Consider the following 20046-nt stretch of genomic DNA (forward strand, 5'->3'; position numbering starts at 1 on the left):
CAATGAAAGGGAGGGCTCGTATTTGAAGTTCGACCGTTGTGGACACTGTTAACCGGTCTGTCTAAAAGCCACGCCACTTTCCCGAAGTGTAAGAAGGCTCTATGGTTCTCCTACCTTGCCCCTTCCCCTCCCTCACACACACACACACACTCACACTCACACTCACACACACACACACACACACACACACACACACACACACAGCTCAGCCGCTTCCTTAGTGGGTCCCGACGGCGTCGGTGGTTATACGAAGTAACGGCACAGGTGCAGAAGAAACATGTCATAAAAACGGTCTTTACTTGTGAGTACCGCTGCTTCCAGATCTGTGACGTCGCACAGACATATTACACCAACATTTTAAGTAATGACCTGACGACTTCCGCAGAGTCCCTTTTTACAGCCGTGGAGGAACTGTAACTGTATTTCTAACGTTAAGAGCCACTCACGGAAGGCACTGTAGTTTATGAAGGCACCACAGACGTACACAGCGAGCTGTTGTCTTTCGCAGGAACACGTGTTCGACATTCTGCGTCTCGTATTGGGTGTAGAGTGATAAGCTGACTGCAACGGGCCGTAGGCAGCAGTTAACCCACCCACTATGCTTTCGCCGGGTTGCTAATTACGCAACTTACGAGGGAGGGCCGCCGTGGAATTTGTTCGAGTTAGTGGCAGATAGCCGGTCTGTATTTTACAGTTGTGGCACAAGGTTTCTGGCGTTTAGGAACTGTGCCCGCGTGATGAAATAGCAACAAAAGTGTCGGAACTGTCGTTCTTGTGGAATGCAACTGTTCAAACTACTGTTTCTACGCCACAACAAGACTCTCTTGTCTCCAATAGGGATAACTTCCGTCGTCTACCATCAACGTACGAGGTTAAATTCAGTTGAGTTTCTTGAAGAGATCACGTACTTGACTGTGATTTTGACGTTGTTCTCTCTCGTGACAGATACAGATAATGAAACGTGATATGTTATACATATTTAACCAAGAACACACACATCTACAACGGCTAACACTATACAAACATTCAACGGTTCAGATTACACACGAATGTCTGAAGACTCAATCAAGTGGAGCGCCTCGTCACTCGTGTTACCACCAGGAAAACGTTTGCTACGGCACTCATTTACAATGTGTCTCATTGTCGGAATATCACCACAGTTGCACGTATTGTCGGTGCAGAAGACCCACTTCTGGGAAATGTATTTGCACATACCTTCTCCAGTCTGGGATCTGTTAAGCTGTGCCCACACATCTCTAGGACAATGGAAGCCTGCCACTCAGACATTCAGCATCCTGGTTGCACCCAGTGGAGAGCATTTGGGCTTCTTCATATGTGGATCTTCTACATCTACTGCTATGTGACTACTCTGCAGTTCACAAATGTCTGGCAGAGGGTTCGTCGAACCACCTTCAAACTATTTCTCTATCACTTCACTCTCGAACAGCTCGTGGGATAAACGAACAAAAAAATGGCTCAAATGGCTCTGAGCACTTTGGGACTTAACATCTTAGGTCATCAGTCCCCTAGAACTTAGAACTACTTAAACCTAACTAACCTAAGGACATCACACACATCCATGCCCGAGGCAGGATTGGAACCTGCGACCGTAGTGGACGCGCGGTTCCAGACTGCAGCGCCTAGAACCGCTGGGCCACACGGGCCGGCGATAAACGAACACTTAAATCTTCACGTGTGAGCTCTGATAATCATTTCGCCCTATGTAGGTGGGTGCCAACAAAGTATTTTCGTACTCAGAGGAGAAATTTGATGTTTGAGATTTCCTGAAAAGATCTCGCCGCAACCCACCCCTCCTCGCCTTATAATATCCGTGACACTCTCCCCGCTGTTTCTCAATAAATACAAAACATGCTGCCCTTCTCTGAACTTTTCCGGTGTCCTCCATCAAACTTATCTGATACAGGTACCACATCACACAGCAGTACTCCAGAAGAGGTGGAACATGCGTAATGTAGGCAGTCTCTTTAGTAGGTCTGTTGCATCTTCTGAGTGCTCTGCCAATAAATCGCAGTTATTTGTTCGCCTTTCCCACGTTATCTGTGTGATTGTCCCAATTTAAATTGTTCGCAGTTGTATTCCGTAAGTATTTAGCTGAACTGACAGCCTTTATATTTCTATGATTTATCATGTAAACGTGATTTAACGGATTCCTTTTAATACTCATGTGGATGACCTCACGACTTTTATTATTTAGGGTCAGTCGCCACTTTTTGCACTGTACAGTTATCTGGCGTAAATCATTTCGCCATTGGTTTTGAGCTTCTGATGACTATACTAGACGGTAAATAACAGCATCGCCTGCAGTCAATCTAACAGGGCTGCTCAGATTATCTTGCAAATCGTTTACACAGATATTAGGAACTGGAGGTAGCAATAATACTTTCATGGGGAACTCCAGACATCACTTCCGCACTTCCGTTTAACTCGATGACTTTCCGTCAGATACTGTGATCTGTGACATTTCTGTCACGAATGCAATCGCACAACTTTTCTTCGAGGTAATTCCTAATGTTGGAAAGCAGTATATGCTCGAAAGCCCTACTGTAAATCGTCGTCAGTTACAGTGTCCTGTAATTCAGCAGAGCACTCTTACTTTCTTTTTTCCCGCTGGTGTACTTTACATACGGCTAGATCTACATTTGAAGAGTTTCCTTGGCAGCGAGGGTAAATCTTCTTGAAGGGGGACTGATTCGCATTTAAAAACTTGTTGATAAGGGTAGTAGAGAGACGCCCTTCGACGAAGGTGAGCTGGACAGATGTTCGACAGTATTGGTAGCCAGCATTTGGGTACAGATCTGACTGTGCCACTAACTGTTCTCGTAACTGCATTCAGGTAAACATCAGCTTTCTTCATATGAGCGCTGCAGAAGCGAACTGATGCGCAGTATTCTGCTGTAGAGTATACCATTGCAATGGATGCTCCGCGCAGAAGTGTTCCTAACCCTGGTAGTAACTGCCAGCGTTCTCACCAGGTTCACTCGTGCTTGTACCTTCTAAGCTGTGTTGGAAAGGTGTTTATGGAATGTCAGCGATCTCTTTGATGTAATACCAAGGCATTTTGGCATGAAAAACTGGAGTCAAAGGAGTAATTGTGATTGTTGTGAGACTGGAATGTGTGTGAACAGGGCATTTAGAAAGGTGAATGGATGATAGCTGTTGGTAACCTGTACACTAATTTTCAATTGTCTAATATGTACTGAGCCGGTACTTGGGGCAAGGAGCTCCGAAAATGAACTCTTAATTAACTTTTCTAGTTCCCTTTGTGCTTTAAGAGCGAGCAGCTGCTTTACATAGGGGAAAATTCCCGTTATCACATATCAAGGCGCACAGAGATAAGACCACGCAGGCGGACTGATAGCTTTGGGAGAGGACATCTCTGGCGGAATATCACAGGGAATTCCGAGCTCTCTCGCGCTTGCTAAACTATCGAATTAGCGAATAAACCTTGACGTTGATAATGAGAAGATTTAATTAAAGGTTTCCAGAAATAACTGCAGCCAGTCGCCTTTTGTTTTAGTCTTTAATTTTTATTTTCCATTACCGGTTTCGAATGGCCTAGCCGATTCATCGTCAGATGGTACATATTTTTTGCACGTTTGCAGCGTTTGGGGGAGGAGGGGTGGGGGTGCGTACTGTGGCAAGAAGTAAAAATGAACGTGATGAGAATTAATTACATTATGAGATCGGTTTAACTTACAGTTATTAATATCTGTTGGTATGTTCCTCATTACTCTGGAAAACGTAATGTATGTTTCCCAGTGACATTAGTTTCGTAGCACTTCAGAAAGGTATTCACAGCTGACAACTTGCACGTGCTTCACAAAACGTAAAGAAATCAAAGAACATGACTGTAATTACGTAAAAAGATTTTGTTTTACGGCAGAGACATTCTTTGTTCAGCACTCGCATTGGGCACTGGCGATAGTACGTGTATACCTATTACCATTATATACAGTATTGCAAAAATAACATGTATTTAATTTGGAAAATTGATATATCCTACTTACAAAATCTATCAGGCAAAGAATTTAGGATGATATTTCATCCATAATTTTAGTACTGAAATTAGGTTTGACACTTATCTTTTTGCTTGATAAATATATAAAAATCATTATTTATGAATAAAACGTTACAGCACTGCATGAGTGTTTTTTTTAATGAAATGTTACGTGGGCATTTGGAAGGGTGGTATATGGGGATTGGGGGGGGGGGGGGGGGGGGAATGATGTGTGTGTGTGTGTACGTGTGTGTGTGTGTGTGTGTGTGTGTGTGTGTGTGTGAGAGAGAGAGAGAGAGAGAGAGAGAGAGAGAGAGAGAGAGAGAGAGAGAGAGAGAGCTTTTTGTCCTGGTTTGTTTTGTTTTGCAAGCCTAAAGATTCCTTGAAATTTTGAAAAATGGGTTACTTGCTACGTCATGATGTGGGGTGATTTATTGTTACGGATGAAGATTTGACTTCTTGAAGCTGTCCCAGTGACGTACATGCTACAATAAACGCTGTCTTACGCAGGACAGCTAAGTGATCCACAGATTCTTTTAAAAAAATCTCAGCTCAGGTGGCTGCGGATACTAAAATCCTTCTATGAAGTTGACGAAATGTAAGATCTTCTTTAATAATATCTAGGACAATGTGAGTGAGCCAGTTATTCTTATTAGAACTGGTAAGGATTGTCAGGCACTTATATAATTAAATAACTTTATTTATGTGTAGAAAATGCAATAAAAACAATGGATAGTAACACCATATGGATCAATATCAGTGGGAAACAAATACATTGTTTTCGATTTACTGATGATATAATAGTCTTATGGATGCTAAGAAGGACATGAACTATATATTAATTATTGTGTCCAGCGGTTTGTATAACTACAAACTGCAAATCAACACAAATAACACTAAAATAATGGTGATAGATGAACTGAATAGACTAGTGATGGCAAACATTAAGATAAGAAACAAAATTCTAATGCATATAAATAAATTGTGCTACTTGTGAACTACAAAAACAGATATGACAGAAATATAATGGATATTAAAAGGAAAATTGCAATGACCAAATAAGCATTCAATGTGTGTGTGTGTGTGTGTGTGTGTGTGTGTGTGTGTGTGTGTGTGTGTGTTTGGAGTTTATGGGCGACCAATGCTCAATTATCGGTACCCTTATATATATATTTTTTAAAAAAAGAAACAAATGTGTATAAAGTGGCTAATATTGTTGTCACACAGTGAAGAGGAAATGACACTCATTCACTCACACTGCCACTTAATTGGCGCTACTCTGCCTCACACGTCTTATATTCAGAGAATAATTTGTTAACAGACAATCACCATAATATGGAAACAACAAAGAAATTCATCTAGACATTTATTCTGAGGATTTCAGGTTATAGCTTTGGGAAAACGAGAAACGTAAATTTTTAAACCAACGCCGGTGTGGATATTGAGAACAGCCACAAAACATCCTGGACTGAATGGATATCTAATGCACAAATATTAAAAGAAATTAAAGAGAGGAGAGTATTAACATGATGTAGAGAAGAAAAACTAAATTAACTGGACGCCCAATTGGACGTAGTAGCTTCATAAAAAAATCTTGGAAGGAAAACTTCCGGGTAAAAAAAATAAGAGACAGGCCCAGAAAACCCATATTACAAAGTGTTGTTAGTGGAATGAACTGCAACAACTACAAGCAAATGGTACAGATGGCGACGGACAGAGAAATACGGCTACACCGACATGGTGTTGCCAGATATGAGACGACGGTCTGGCGAGGTGCTTAGAAAAACAGCCACCCCTCTGGTGACGAGACGCGCACGCCACGCGGAGAATTCGCAGGCGCCCCGCCGTCTGTTTCGTGCGTCAGCTCTGGTATCAACAGACGTTGCGCAAGAAGGCATCGCGCGCCGCCAGCTCGCCACATCACCTGATCTTAGCGACAATAGCTCCGTTGTGTTCCGCGGCTGTCCGATCTGATAACACGTCGAGCAAAGGAAACTACGTTCGGTAATCCCACCGTAAGCCGACACTTTGTCCCATTGTTGCGTTCGGTAGTGCCAACGAGTTTCCCCTGTCTCTCGTGTAACGGTCACCAGTCGGGCCCTGCTTGCTGCGCTGGACATGCACTAGGGGAGCTGTTGCGTTGAAATCCCGGGCCTTTTCGACACGACTTGCATCTTCTTAGCATACCCGCATGTATCTCATGTTGGCATCCCCTTTATGTATAGCCACCCGTCTGTGAGCTCGTTCTACTCAAAATCATCCCAAATGGACATTCTCATATATACAGTATTTGTTAAAAACAGTCTTGGTTGCAATTTTATTTTTTATTTTTGAACTACGCGTTTCGCCTTATTTAGGCATCTTTAGGTTATCTCAATTTGGTATTTCTTACAAGGATCCTTCAGTCAGTGTAGCCAAAGGGCATCGTCGAATATATCAGGCCAACAGCGCCTTCGTTAACCTCAGTAAAAACTTTTCTAGAAAGACGCGAGTGACACCAAGATCTGCATAACGCGTTCCCGTTCACGGGAGGATTGGAAGAAATTCTCACATATTTTTAATTTGTCAAAACAGAAACATGCTGCATTTATGTCCATGCTACACAGAGTACACTCCCTTGATTTAGAAGAAAACACTGTCAAGAATGACATAGATACAATAAAGAGCATTGCCATAAGCAGTGGCTACACAGCCAAAACAATTGACAATTTAAGCAAACAAATACACAAAAGCAAGACAACGAATGGACACGCTGTTAAGGGAGAGAAAATATTCGCCAGTATCCCATACCGGGGCCCCATATCACAAAAAATCGCCAACCTTTTCAGAAAAACAAATGTAACAGTTGCATTCTCAACCAATAATAAATTAGGAAACCTACTCACCCATAATGTAAAATCAAATACACAAACGTGCAACAACAGCGAAGTGTACAAAGTATCATGTCCCAGACGTCCTGCCTACTATGTAGGGAAAACAGGCAGAAACTTCAACACCTGTTTTCAAGGACATGTAAATGCTTTCAGGCTCAAGAATGTCGAAAAATCAGTCATTGCACAACATCCTTTGGAAACTAGACATGTCATCAACAGTCTAGAAAACAATTTGGTAATACTACATAACGAACCCAATGGTAAGACCCTAAGTCTGTTAGAACAACTGGAGATATACCTCCACAAAATAAAAAAAAAGCAGAATCTATGTTAAATGAACAAACAGATTTCGCAAGCCATAGTTATTTCAGTAATTTTAAAGAGCTATTCTAAAGTTATTCCTTGCATATGTCAATTGTTTATAGTTATATCTTTAGCACTACGAATAAATTCATCTTTGACAATACAAGGTACAAAAACCTCTGTGAAGTGTCTATAAATGTGTGTGTGCAAATGTACATCCTGAATGAAGTGGAAAATGCTTCCCTTGGACTATGTGGTAAGTTTACACTGTTCATTTTCTACTATTTTGCACATATTTTCTGCGTTCGACTTAACGAAATTCATAACCTAACATTAAAACTTTTCGTGACAGAAATTTGCATTTCACCTCATTCAGGAGAAGAAATAAAACATGTATTAAAACTAAGTACACCTGACGATGGACCCTCAGGGTCCGAAATGCATCGTGTAGTTAGTAAAACACGAAAAAGTTGTGACTGAAGGCGTTGTTTAATTCATGCCTCCAATGTTTTGAATACAGTCACGTTTTAAGTTGCAAAATATGGATAAAATTAAATAAAATTTGTTAGTATTACTAATTACATGTCGCCAATAGTGTAACAGAAGTGTAATGGATTTCTCCGGCTGTTTAGGCGCACTACATTACCTTTATTTATGGCGAGGGTAAACAGCCGGTTCCTGCATCAAGCTGTGATCCTCGGAAGGGCTTACTGATTTCGCTACGATTTCTAGCTTTGCCACTTTCCTATAAACAACAATATCATCCGTGAGGAGCCTCGCGGAGCTGACGACATTATGTTCTATATCATTTACATCTGCACTGCCTGTCAAAAAAGTCAGGAAGACATCGTAGGATGTCAATGTAATTCTGTACGCGTGTACTCCATCGGCAGGTATGGAAATGATGAGAGTTGCAGTTCTCTGCGAGAGGTAGAACGGCCACCGAAGTGCATTTGTGCCGCTTATGTTTATCGTTGTTACAAGACCTAACATGGTATGCGGAGGGGCCCAGAAAGATGTAGACGATCTTTGATAGTCAATATCTTTGGAACAAACTGACATATCGTTGGAAATTTGCGCGATAGCTTAGTCCATTGTCTGCTCAACAGATCTTGGCGCACGTTTTCTAGCAGGTGGCAGTAAAGCAATGAATGAAGCAAGCTTATCGTTTGAGCAACGCAAGACCGCATTGAAGTACTACTGCAAATACGAAAACAATGGCGCAAAGTGTACGGAACTCAGACACCAACACGTACAAAAATTTCTCGTATTTGGGGTAAATTTGAAGCCGATGGTATTGTTCAGGACGTGCAAAAGGAAAGATCTGGCCGACCAAAAAAAAAATCAACAAGTACAGCTGTGTTGCAACATTTTCCTAGGTCACTTCAAAAAGTTGTAAAGCAGAATGCACGTGAAAGCGGGGTAAGCCAATCAAGCGTACGACTAATTCTGAAGACTGCAAAGTGGAAAATGTACATTCCAAGATCGCTGCACACTATGAACGAGGACGACCCGGATCGAAGGATGGAGTACTGCGAGTGATTTTACGGCGTGCTTCGCGAGGATGAACGGTTTGCATGGATGGTTATCTGGTCTGACGAAGCGCAATTCAAACTGAAAAGTGGTGTAAACCACCACCACTGTCTGTACTGGGCCCTTGAAAATCCTCGTTCACGTGGACAAACTTGTTAATCAAAAACTCCGCCCGAGCAAGCCATGATGGCCCAACGGTACCGGCCTGCCGTCGTGACATCCTCAGCCCATATGCATCACTGGATGCGGATGTGGACGGGCATGTGGCCAGCACACCCCTCTACCGGCCGTTTTGTTAGTTTACGAGACCGGAGCCACTATTTCTCTATCAAGTAGCTCCTCAATTTGCCTCACAAGAGCTGAGGCACCTCGCTTTCCGACAGCGCTCGGCAGACTGGTCACCCATCCAAGTGCTAGCTCAGCCCGACAGTGCTTAATTTCTGTGATCTGACGGCAACCGGTCCTACAACTGCGGCAAGGCCGTTGGCGAACACGTTAATCTACTGGGTGTTGAGGTGTATCTTCATACACTGCAAGCATCGATTTTATCTGCCATCCGACAGGTGTTTGGAAATGAGAGCTTTTACTTTCAATAAGATGTGGCAGTAAGGCGTGGTAGTAATGCGTGGTAGTAAGTGCTTGGATGAAAATCTACACCTCTTGACTTCTACCCATGGGGAACCTTAAGAAATGAAGTTTTATGAACAGAAGCCAACTACACTGAACGAGCTACGAGAAAACATCGAAGCGTCCTATGCGGCTGTCACACCGGCAACACTGACAGCCGTAGTTTCGTCAACAGTTCAGTGGCATCGACTGCTAATGGGGGTCACTTTGAACATATAAAATAACCCCCCCCCCCCAAAGGTGCAGGAATTGTAACGGTATGTCATTTTGTTCCGTTATTATTGACTATCAAAGAGTGTCTACATTTTTCTGACCCTCTCTGAATAAGGGGCATGAACAGTGTTAGACGTTGGGTGACACTGTGAAGGTTGCAGAGCTGCCACATAGTCGTTTGAGATTACGTTATCAGCACCTGAGAGAGTTTGAAAGGTGCCTTATTGCAGGTCTCCAATTGGCCAGACTTGTGGGATATACAGATATGACGGTGACCCGATGGTGGACTGCGTGGGAACTTTAGGGCAGGCATACTCAGCGTCAGGGTTCCAGTAGACCACGGCTCAGCATCACAAGTTAGGATCGCCGTATCGTAACCCCTTCACATATGCGGCTGCCATCCGGGAACACACAATGGTCCCCCTGTGTCATTGTGCACGGGCTGGGCTGGGGAATTATCGTCCCATATTAGGCTACCATTAACGCCATAACAAAAACGGCTGCTTCTGGAAGGGTGCTATGACTGGGAAACATGGATTTTGATGAATAGTATTTCATTGTGCACGGCGATGAATTGTGGATCCCCAGATGACCATCATTGGCTAATATGAAGGCGACTTGGGGATAGGTCCCATTCTTCTAATGTTTTGCATTCGGGAGGACGACGGTTCAATCCCGTCTCCGGCCATCCTGATTTAGGTTTTCCGTGATTTCCCTAAATCGTTTCAGGCAAATGCCGGGATGGTTCCTTTGAAAGGGCACGGCCGATTTCCTTCCCACTCCTTCCCTAACCCGAGCTTGCGCTCCGTCTCTAATGACCTCGTTGTCGACGGGACGTTAAACACTAACCACCACATCTAATGTTTTGCAGAGGCACAGTGGTGGTACTCCTGGCATTACAGTACCGGGAACCAAAGGCTGCGTTTTATTGGCAGGACACTTAGAAAATGTAACAGACCTACTAAAGAGACTGCCTACACTACGCTTGGTTGTCCTCTTTTAGAATACTGCTGCGCGGTGCCGGGTCCTTACCAGGTAGGACTGACGGAGTACATCGAAAAAGTTCAAAGAAAGGCAGCACGTATTGTATTATCGCAAAATATGGGAGAGAGTGTCACAGAAATGATACGGGATTTGGGCTGGAAATCATTAAAAGAAAGGCGTTTTTGGTTGCGACGGAATCTTCTCACGAAATTCCAATTTTCTCCTCCGAATGCGAAAATATTTTGTTGACACCGACCTACATAGGCCGGAACGATCACCACGATAAAATAAGGGAAATCAGAGCTCGTACGGAAAGATATAGGTGTTCATTCTTTCCGCGCGCCGGCCGAGGTGGCCGAGCGGTTCTAAGCGCTTCAGTCTGGAACCGCGCGACCGCTATGGTCGCAGGTTCGAATCCTGCCTCGGGCATGGATGTGTGTGATGTCCTTAGGTTAGTTAGGTATAAGTAGTTCTAAGTTCTAGGGGACTGATGACCTCAGAAGTTAAGTCCCATAGTGCTCAGAGCCATTTGAACCTTTTTTTTTCTTTCCGCGCGCTATACGAGATTGGAATAATAGAGAATTGTGAAGGAGGTTCGATGAACCCTCTGCCAGGCACTTAAGTGTGATTTGCAGAGTATCCATGTAGATGTAGATGTAGATGTATGTAGGACTCGATTGGTAATCGTTGAGGGTACTCTTACGGCACAACGGTACGTCACATACAACCCGCGTCCTCATGTTTCACTTCGCATGTCACAGTATCATGGTGACATTTTTCAACAGCACAATGCTTGTCCATACGTGGCGCATATCTTTATGAACTGTCTGCGTGATGCTGAGGTGCCCAGCAAGATCGCCAGATCTGTCGTCTTTCGAACATACGTGTGACAAGCTGGGGCGTCAACTCCATCCCAGTGAAAGTATCCAGAATATCAAGGACCAGTTGCAACACTTTTTGTTTGTCCATCCTTTTGGTTGAAGGTCTGAGGGACTTTAGTTGTTCACTTATGTAATAAAATGGAACACTTAAACCGTTCTCTCGATGTTATTTATTATATAGCTACCAGTTTTGCTGCTTCAGTACACCATCTTCATCTTTCTATATCTACATCTACATGATACTCTGCAAATCACATTAAAGTGCCTGGCAGAGGGTTAATCGAACCACCTTCACAATTCTCTATTATTCCAATCTCGTATAGCGCGCGCAAAGAACGAACGCCGATGTCTTTCCGTACGAGCTCTGATTTCGCTTATTTTATAATGGTGATCGTTTCTATGTAGGTCGGTGTCAACAAAATATTTTCGCATTCGGAGGAGAAAGTTGGTAATTGGAATTTTGTGAGAAGATTCCGCTGCAACGAGAAACGCCTTTCTTTTAATGATGTCCACGCCAAATCCTGTATAACGTCAGTGACATTCTCTCCTCTATTTCGGGATACTATAAAACGACCTGCTCTTCTTTGAACTTTCTCGATCTACTCCGTTAATCCTATCCGGTAAGGATCCCACACCGCGCAGAAGTACTGCAAAAGAGGAAGGACAAGCGTAGTGTAGGCAGTCTCTTTAGTAGACGTGCTACATTTGTTATCTGTTTTGCCAATAAAACACAGTCTTTGGTTTGCCTTTCCCACAACGTTTTTTATGTGTTCTTTTTAATTCAGGTTGTTCGTAATTGTAATTCTTACAAGGGAACCTTCCCATCGCACCCCCCTCAGATTTAGTTATAAGTTGGCACAGTGGATAGGCCTTGAAAAACTGAACACAGATCAATAGAGAAAAGAGGAAGCAGTTGTATGGAACCGTGAAAAAAATTAGTAAAATATGCAAACTGAGTAGTCCATTTGCAAGATAGGCAACATCAAGGACAATGTGAGCTCGGGAGCGCCGTGGTCCCGTGGTTAGCGTGAGTAGCTGCGGAACGAGAGATCCTTGGTTCAAATCTTCCCTCGCATGAAAATTTTACTTTCTTTATTTTCGCAAAGTTATGATCTGTCCGTTAGTTCATTGACGTCTCTGTTCACTGTAATAAGTTTAGTGTATGTGTTTTGCGACCGCGCCGCAAAACCGTGTGATTAGTAGACGAAAGGACGTGTCTCTCCAATGGGAACCGAAAACATTTGATCGCAAGGTCATAGGTTAACCGATTCCTCCACGAGAAAACACGTCTGATATATTCTATACGACACTGGCGACGGCATGTGCGTCACATGACAGGAATATGTTGTCGACCCACCTAACTTGTACACTTGGCGAATGGGTAAAAAGATTCTTCTACCTTGCCCGATTTAGGTTTTCTTGTGGATGTGATAATCACTCCCAAAAAAGTGATGAAAACATAAGAGTTTGTCACATAAACTGAAAATAAAAAATTAAACTTTTCACTCGAGGGAAGACTTGAACCTAGGACCTCTCGTTCCGTAGCTGCTCTCGCTAACGACGGGATCACGGCGCTCCTCGACTGCCAGTGTCCTTAATGTTTACCTATCTTCGCATGGACTACTCAGTTTGTATATTTTACTAATTTTTTTCATAGTTCCACAGAACTTCTTCCTGTTTTCTCGATTGATCTGTGTTCAGTTTTTCAAGGCCTCTCCACTGTGCCAACTTATAACTAAATCTGAGGGGTAGCAATGGGGAGGTTCCCTTGTTAGGTAATTAGTTTAATTGGCGACCTTTGGATTTGACTGATTTCTCTTGTAACCGGAGTTTAACGGATTCCTTTTAGAACTCATGTGCCTGAGGTCAACTGCCAATTTTCACACCATACAGATACCATTTCTAAAGCGTTTTACAATTCGTTCTGATCTTCTGACAACTTTATTAGTCGATAAACGACAGCGTCATCGGCAAACAACCTAAGACGGCTGCTCAGATTGTCTCCTAAATCGTTTATATAGATAAGGAACAGCAAAGGGCCTATAACACTACCTCGGGGAACGCCATAAATCACTTCCGATGACTTTCCGTGAGTTGCTACGAGCTGTGACTACTCTGACAGGAAATCATGAATATAGTCCCATAACTGAGACGATATTCCTTAAGCACCCAATTTCGCTACAAGCTACGTGTGTGACACAATATCAAAAGGCTTCCGGAAATCCAGAAATACGGAATCTATCTGCAATCCCTTGTCAATAGCACTCAGCACTTCATGCGAGTGAAGAGCTAGTTGTGTTTCACAAGAACGATGTTTTGTAAATCCATGTTGACTGTGTGTCAATAGACCGTTTTCCTCGACGTAATTCATAATGTTCGAACACTATATATGTTCCAAAATCCAGCTGCATAACGACGTTAATGATGTGGGCCTGTAATTTAGAGGATTACTCCAGCTACTCTGCCGGCCGGTGTGGCCGTGCGGTTCTAGGCGCTTCAGTCTGGCACCGCGTGACCACTACGGTCGCAGGTTCGAATCCTGCCTCGGGCATGGATGTGTGTGATGTCCTTAGGTTAGTTAGGTTTAAGTAGTTCTAAATTCTAGGGGACTAATGACGATAGCAGTTAAGTCCCATAGTGCTCAGAGCCATTTGAACCATTTTTGAACTGTGCTCCATAGTCGGCAGTCGCCGATAGGATGCCTTTCGATCTTGTCATGTGGTATACCACGCTCTAGTACCGTTAATAGTTAGATTATGTTCATTTTACGGTGTTTGTTAAATAAACCCACCATAATGGTATCTTGTGTAAAAATTATTTGAACAAAAAATTCTTCTTCCCGTTTCATTACATAAAACATAGTAGTATTGCACTTTCAGAATCCCATGACGCTGCTACGGCTCTGCAAGGGGACAAAACTACGATAGAATCTCCACATAACAGGTAGGAAGAATTCCTACGCGGCGGCTCACTAAGTCAGTTCAGGGACGGACTGGCTTAATTATCTAAAAACTCGCGAGGGAAAATTTGGCCAGTCATATCGTACGCCCCGTATACAACCATCTGCGGACTCACCGGCTGAACTGACACGTTCATGGAGGTTTAGTTCGAGTGAGGGGTTCTTGCAAACTACACCAAGAAGGAGTTGGGCGATGTAAACGGAAGTTAACAGGCGCGTTTCTGCATCTGAAAATGGATTATTCAAATTTTGCGCCAGTGGCTTAGGAATGGGGCTAGTTGTGCAGCTATGAGAATGTAAATGAGGTTTGCTTTAAATACACATTACAACGGTCGCGAGCTTTAGTTAGCTTTGAGACTGGACGTGGTAAGGCGACGTTAGTCACGAATGCCTGTAAGGCGAGAAAGACACCATTATCAATATCTCACTGAGTTTGAAAGAGGTCGTGTAATAGGCTAATGTTCCTTCTGAGATACTGCAGGAAGACTTGGCAGAATTGTACATGCTGTAAACCACCACCACTGCCTGGACTGGACCCTTGAAAATCTTCGTCCATGTGGACAAACAAAAAATGGTTCAAATGGCTCTGAGCACTGTGGGACTGTTCAGTTTGAATTGCGCTTCGCCAGACCAGATAACCATCCATGCAAACCATTCTACCTCGCGAAGCACGCCTTAAAATCTCTCGCAGTACTCCATCCTTCGATCCGGGTCGTCCACGTTCATAGTGTCCAGCGATCTTGGAATGTACGTTTTCCACTCTACAGTCTTCAGAACTCGTCGACACTTGATTGGCTTACCCCGCTTTCACATGCACTCTGCTTTACAGCTTTTTGAGGTGACCTAGTAAAATGCTGCAGCATAGCTGGACTTCATTTTTTTTTTTTTGGTCGGCCAGATCTTTCCTTTTGCACATCCTGAACACTACCATCGGCTTCAAATTTACCCCAAATACGATAAATTGTTGTACGTGTTGGTGTCTGAGTTCAGTACACTTTACGCCATTGTCGTTGTATTTCCATCATGTTTTCGTATTTGCAGTACCACTTCAATACTGCCTTGCGTTGCCCAAACGACAATCTCATTCCTTCATTGCTTTACTGTCATCTGCTATAAAACGTGCGACAAGATTTGTTGAGCAGACAATGGACTACGCTATCGCGCAAAATTGCAACGATATGTCATTTTAGAATGAGATTTTCACTCTGCAGCGGAGTGTGCGCTGATATTAGTGACAGATTAAAACTGTATGCCGGACCGAGGCTCGAACTCGGGACCTTTGCCTTTTGCGGGCAAGTGCTCTACCAACTGAGCTACCCAAGCACGACTCACGACCCGTCCTCACAGATTCAATTCTACCAGTACTTCGTCTCCCACCTCCCAAACTTCACAGAAGTTCTGCGAACCTAGCAGAACTAGTACTCCTGGAAGAAAGGATATTGTGGAGACAGGGCTTAGCCACAGCCTAGGGGATGTTTCCAGAATGAGATTTTCACTCTGCACCGGAGTGTGCGCTGATATGAAAGTTCCTGACAGATTAAAACTGTGTGCCCGACCGAGACTCGAACTCGGGACCTTTGCCTTTCGCGGGCAAGTGCTCTACCAACTTTTTTTTTTTTTTTTTTTTAATCTCATTTTGTTCGCTTTTGTTCGTTGCGTCTGCTCGGGGCGGTCGTCGTAAGACATCCGTTTAAGTTCATTGATGATCGATTAACTCTTTTTTTATTATTATTATTACAGAGGGCACGTAACCCTCTGACCGAACACGCTGAGCTACCGTGCCGGCGCCAACTGAGCTACCCAAGCACGACTCACGACCCATCCTCACAGCTTCAATTCTGCCAGTATTTCGCCTTCTACCTTCCAAACTTTACAGAAGCTCTTCTGAGGCTTTACATGACTGTTGGTGGCGGCAGTCATGACAATGTACGGCCGCAAGAAGTTCGGGAATCGTACGGCCATGTGGCAGTACCGAGAGGGAAGACCATTGTGCCCGGTGTATGCCTCTGGCGCTTCTGCACCAGCATTTTGAGCAGCAGTTGCCACCATAGTGACACAGGGATCTGTTACAAATCGATTACGTCAACGATAACTGCGAGCTAGCCGTCCCGTAGCGTGCATTACATCGAACCCAAACCACCGCTACATGCGATTTCAGTGGTGTGAAGCGAGAGCTCACTGGAGGGCAGGGTGGAAGTCTACTGTGTTTTCTGGTGAAAGCTGGTTCTGCCTCGGTGGCAGTGATGGCCGTGTGTTGGTTAGAAGGAGGTCAGTTGAGGGTCTGCAACCAACCTGTCTGTGTGCTAGACACACTGGAGCTGGAACTGGAATTATGGTCCGGGGTGCGATTTCATATGACAGCAGGAGCACTTTCGTAGTTATCCCGCGGACCCTGACAGCAAACTTGTTCGTCAATCTGGTGATTCGACCTGTTGTGCTGCCATTCATGAACAACATTCCAGGGGTTGTTTCCCGATAGCATAACGCCTGCCACATGCTGCTGTTGTAACCGAACATGCTCTATGGAGTGACGACATGTTGGCTTTGCCTGCTCCAGCAGCAGATTCGTCTCCAGTCGAGCACATATGGGTCATCATCGGATGACACCTCCAGCATCATTCACAATCAGCAATAACCGTCCCTGTAGTGACCAACCAAGCACAACAGGCACGTAGCGCCATCCCACAATCTGACCTCTGGCACTTGTACAACACAATGCATGCACGTTTGGATACTTGCATTCAACATTCTGGTGCCTACACCGGTTATTAACGTATCATAGTTTCACAGTTGCAATATATTATTTTTCCCTTGAGCCCACAGCATCATAGATTTGTTGTAATGACCTAAGTACTTACGTTAAAGTAGTTCTAAGTTCTAGGGGACTGATGACCTCAGAAGTTAAGTCCCAAAGTGCTCAGTGTGTGTGTGTGTGTGTGTGGGTGTGTGTGTGTGTGTTATGCTTTTGTAGTATGGAATTATGTATAATAAAATAAAAGATGGTAATGTACCAGAATGCTTCCATAATTGTTAATAGATACACGCTGCACCAAACCAGACTCTGGACTGAAGACCACAACAACAACAACACGTTTTACATTAGCAATAGGCCTATTTCGGCATTATTGCCATCATCAGGGTATGTGAATCCAAATATACTTTGTTAAAAGTTGTAACATTATAACTAATAACAATGTTCTTTTATCGTTTGCTGGTATTTACTTCCATAATGTATCGTGGCGCTGTCGCTATCTTATCATCTTACTGTTGCGTAGGTTGTTTCCAGCTGTAGCCAAGTTCTTAAATATTTATCTTAATCTCTATTAATTGCTGTTGTCCTAAGATGTAAGCTACGTCTTTTATCGCGTGTATATGCTATTGTGGTTTTCACAGCTACGATAGAAAGCTAATCCAGCAGTGCTGTGCGGTTACAGTTTGTTTATTCATTTGTAATTATCTATGGCGTGGTATTATAATCTTTGTTATGCTTAGCCGGTCGGGGTGACCGAGCGGTTCTAGACGCTAAAGTCTGGAACCGTGCGACCGCTACGGTTACAGGTTCGAATCCTGCCTCGGGCATGGATGTGTGTGATGTCCTTAGGTTAGTTAGGTTTAAGTAGTTCTAAGTTCTAGGGGACTGATGACCTCAGAAGTTAAGTCCCAAAGTGCTCAGTGTGTGTGTGTGTGTTATGCTTTTGTAGTATGGAATTATGTACATATCTGTGTTTTTATTTTATCAAGACTAAACCGAAACATGCTGTATGATTCAATAAAGCTATCCAGAAAATTTTTGTTTTAGGTCGGTTTGTTCATTTAACATTTTATCAGCGTCTGTCCGTGAGTCTATACAAATTCCGATTTTTTCTAAAACGTTCATTTTAAATACCTTTTTCGTTATATATAAGATTTACATCGCGTTTCTTATGTGATCAGCTTCACAATTTTCTGTTTTTAAACGATTGAAGAGGGAGGAATGGTTTGTGTCGCTAATTGAAGACAAGCGAGAAAAGACGGGCCATCCCTCAAATGAAATGTAAAAGCTTAGAGATAAGTTTTGCCATCTGTTGCTGGGTACGGAAACTATCAAAATTAACATTGACCTCATCCCTAAACATCACATTAGGATATTTAGGGGTGACACCAATGTCAACTTTGATAGTTTGCATACCCCCAAAAAAAAAAAAAAAAAAAAAAAAAAAAAAAAAAAAAAAAAAAAAAAAAAAGGTTCAATTGGCTCTGAGCACTATGGCACTTAACATCTGAGGTCATCAATCCCCTAGGACTTAGAACTACTTAAACCTAACTAACCTAAGGACATCACACACATCCATGCCCGAGGCAGGATTCGAACCTACGACCGTAGCGGTCGCGCGGTTCCAGACTGAAGCACCTAGAGCCGCTCGGCCACGCCGGCCGGCATACCCAGCAACAGATGGCAACACTTATCTCTAATTATTTACATTTGAGGTTTAGCCCGTTTTTCTGCACATGTCTTCATTTTTTGTGTGTTCTCCGCACCTAGTTTCGAAGTTTCTGCCTGTCTGTCCCATGCAGAATTTATTACGGTTTCCACAATTTATTTTATATATGCCTGGTTGTGTGTGTAGCAGTGGTTTCACTTTATCGGAATGGTTTAGTGTTTTGGGGTTGCATCTGGTTATGTACGCGAATTTACCTGCTGTCTTCTTTAGTAATGTGTTTAGTTCGGCTTACATTTACCTGTGATCTTGCAATGTTAACCACTTAAATATGTCACCTAGCCAAATGTATTCCCGAAATTTCATTACTCTACATTAATTATGTTTTGGTGTTGCGATTTCTTTTCCATCGCGTAATTTCGTAACAAACAATCCTGCGTGAGCCAGCGTACAGTGTTTCAACGACCAGTATGAAGTGAGGAACCAGGGAACTGTTTGACGGCGCTGGTCAGGAGCAGGAATGAGCTGCAATGTATCCCCACGTGCAGCTGCAACGATTAAGATGCAGGACCGCAGCTGGGCTGCTTACGGTCCCCCCCCCCCCCCCCCCCACCCTTCTACTGTGCGAGCACCCAGCCTGGGTGGGCGTGTTGAGCCATGCTGCGCAAAACCCCGCGTCATTCCGTGGCACGGCCTTGCCGCGTGCCAGGACGCCATTTCGTATATCGCATCCGCTGGTGTCGTTCCAAGCCCGCCAGCGATGGCACACAATCGGCACGGCTCGTAAATACCTCTCCACATCACCGTGGCCTTTCTTCCTGCGTCTTCCGCAAATAAATTCGCCTGGTAACGTTTTCAGACGTTTTAGCAGCTGGTTAGAATGTTGGCAGTGGGCTGCTGGATTGTACGTGAACCGTAGCTACGTGCGTTGGACAAAATAATGATAACAACAAATTTTAAACATCTGATTTCCCGGTATCGGTTTTCTAGCTTCCGTATGACATGCGAACATTACACTGCTCCAAAGCGGGTTTTTTTTTTTTTTCTTTTTGCAGAAACGAAAGTAGACGGACTTTATAGGTTTAGATATATTGAACACAAACATCACAATTAAAATTGTCTCCTAGCTCACGTATATTGCTACACTGATCAACAGTATCAATACATCAATTGAACTTGCCTAGTTTCTTCTTGGCGTTCCCTTGTCTTCCTCTTGTCTGGATATCTCTCTGTAGCA

The 20046-nt window shown here is 43.5% G+C and overlaps 1 non-coding gene across 1 annotated transcript; it reads right to left on the minus strand.

Moving 5' to 3' along the window:
* Positions 1-15640: 15640 nt before the first annotated feature.
* Trnal-caa lies at positions 15641-15715 on the minus strand. Its single transcript has one exon. It is a non-coding gene; the product is annotated as a tRNA-Leu (tRNA).
* Between the last annotated feature and the right edge of the window lie 4331 nt (positions 15716-20046).

The sequence above is a fragment of the Schistocerca americana genome, chromosome 4 (assembly GCF_021461395.2).
Source record: "Schistocerca americana isolate TAMUIC-IGC-003095 chromosome 4, iqSchAmer2.1, whole genome shotgun sequence".
Classification (NCBI taxonomy): domain Eukaryota; kingdom Metazoa; phylum Arthropoda; class Insecta; order Orthoptera; family Acrididae; genus Schistocerca; species Schistocerca americana.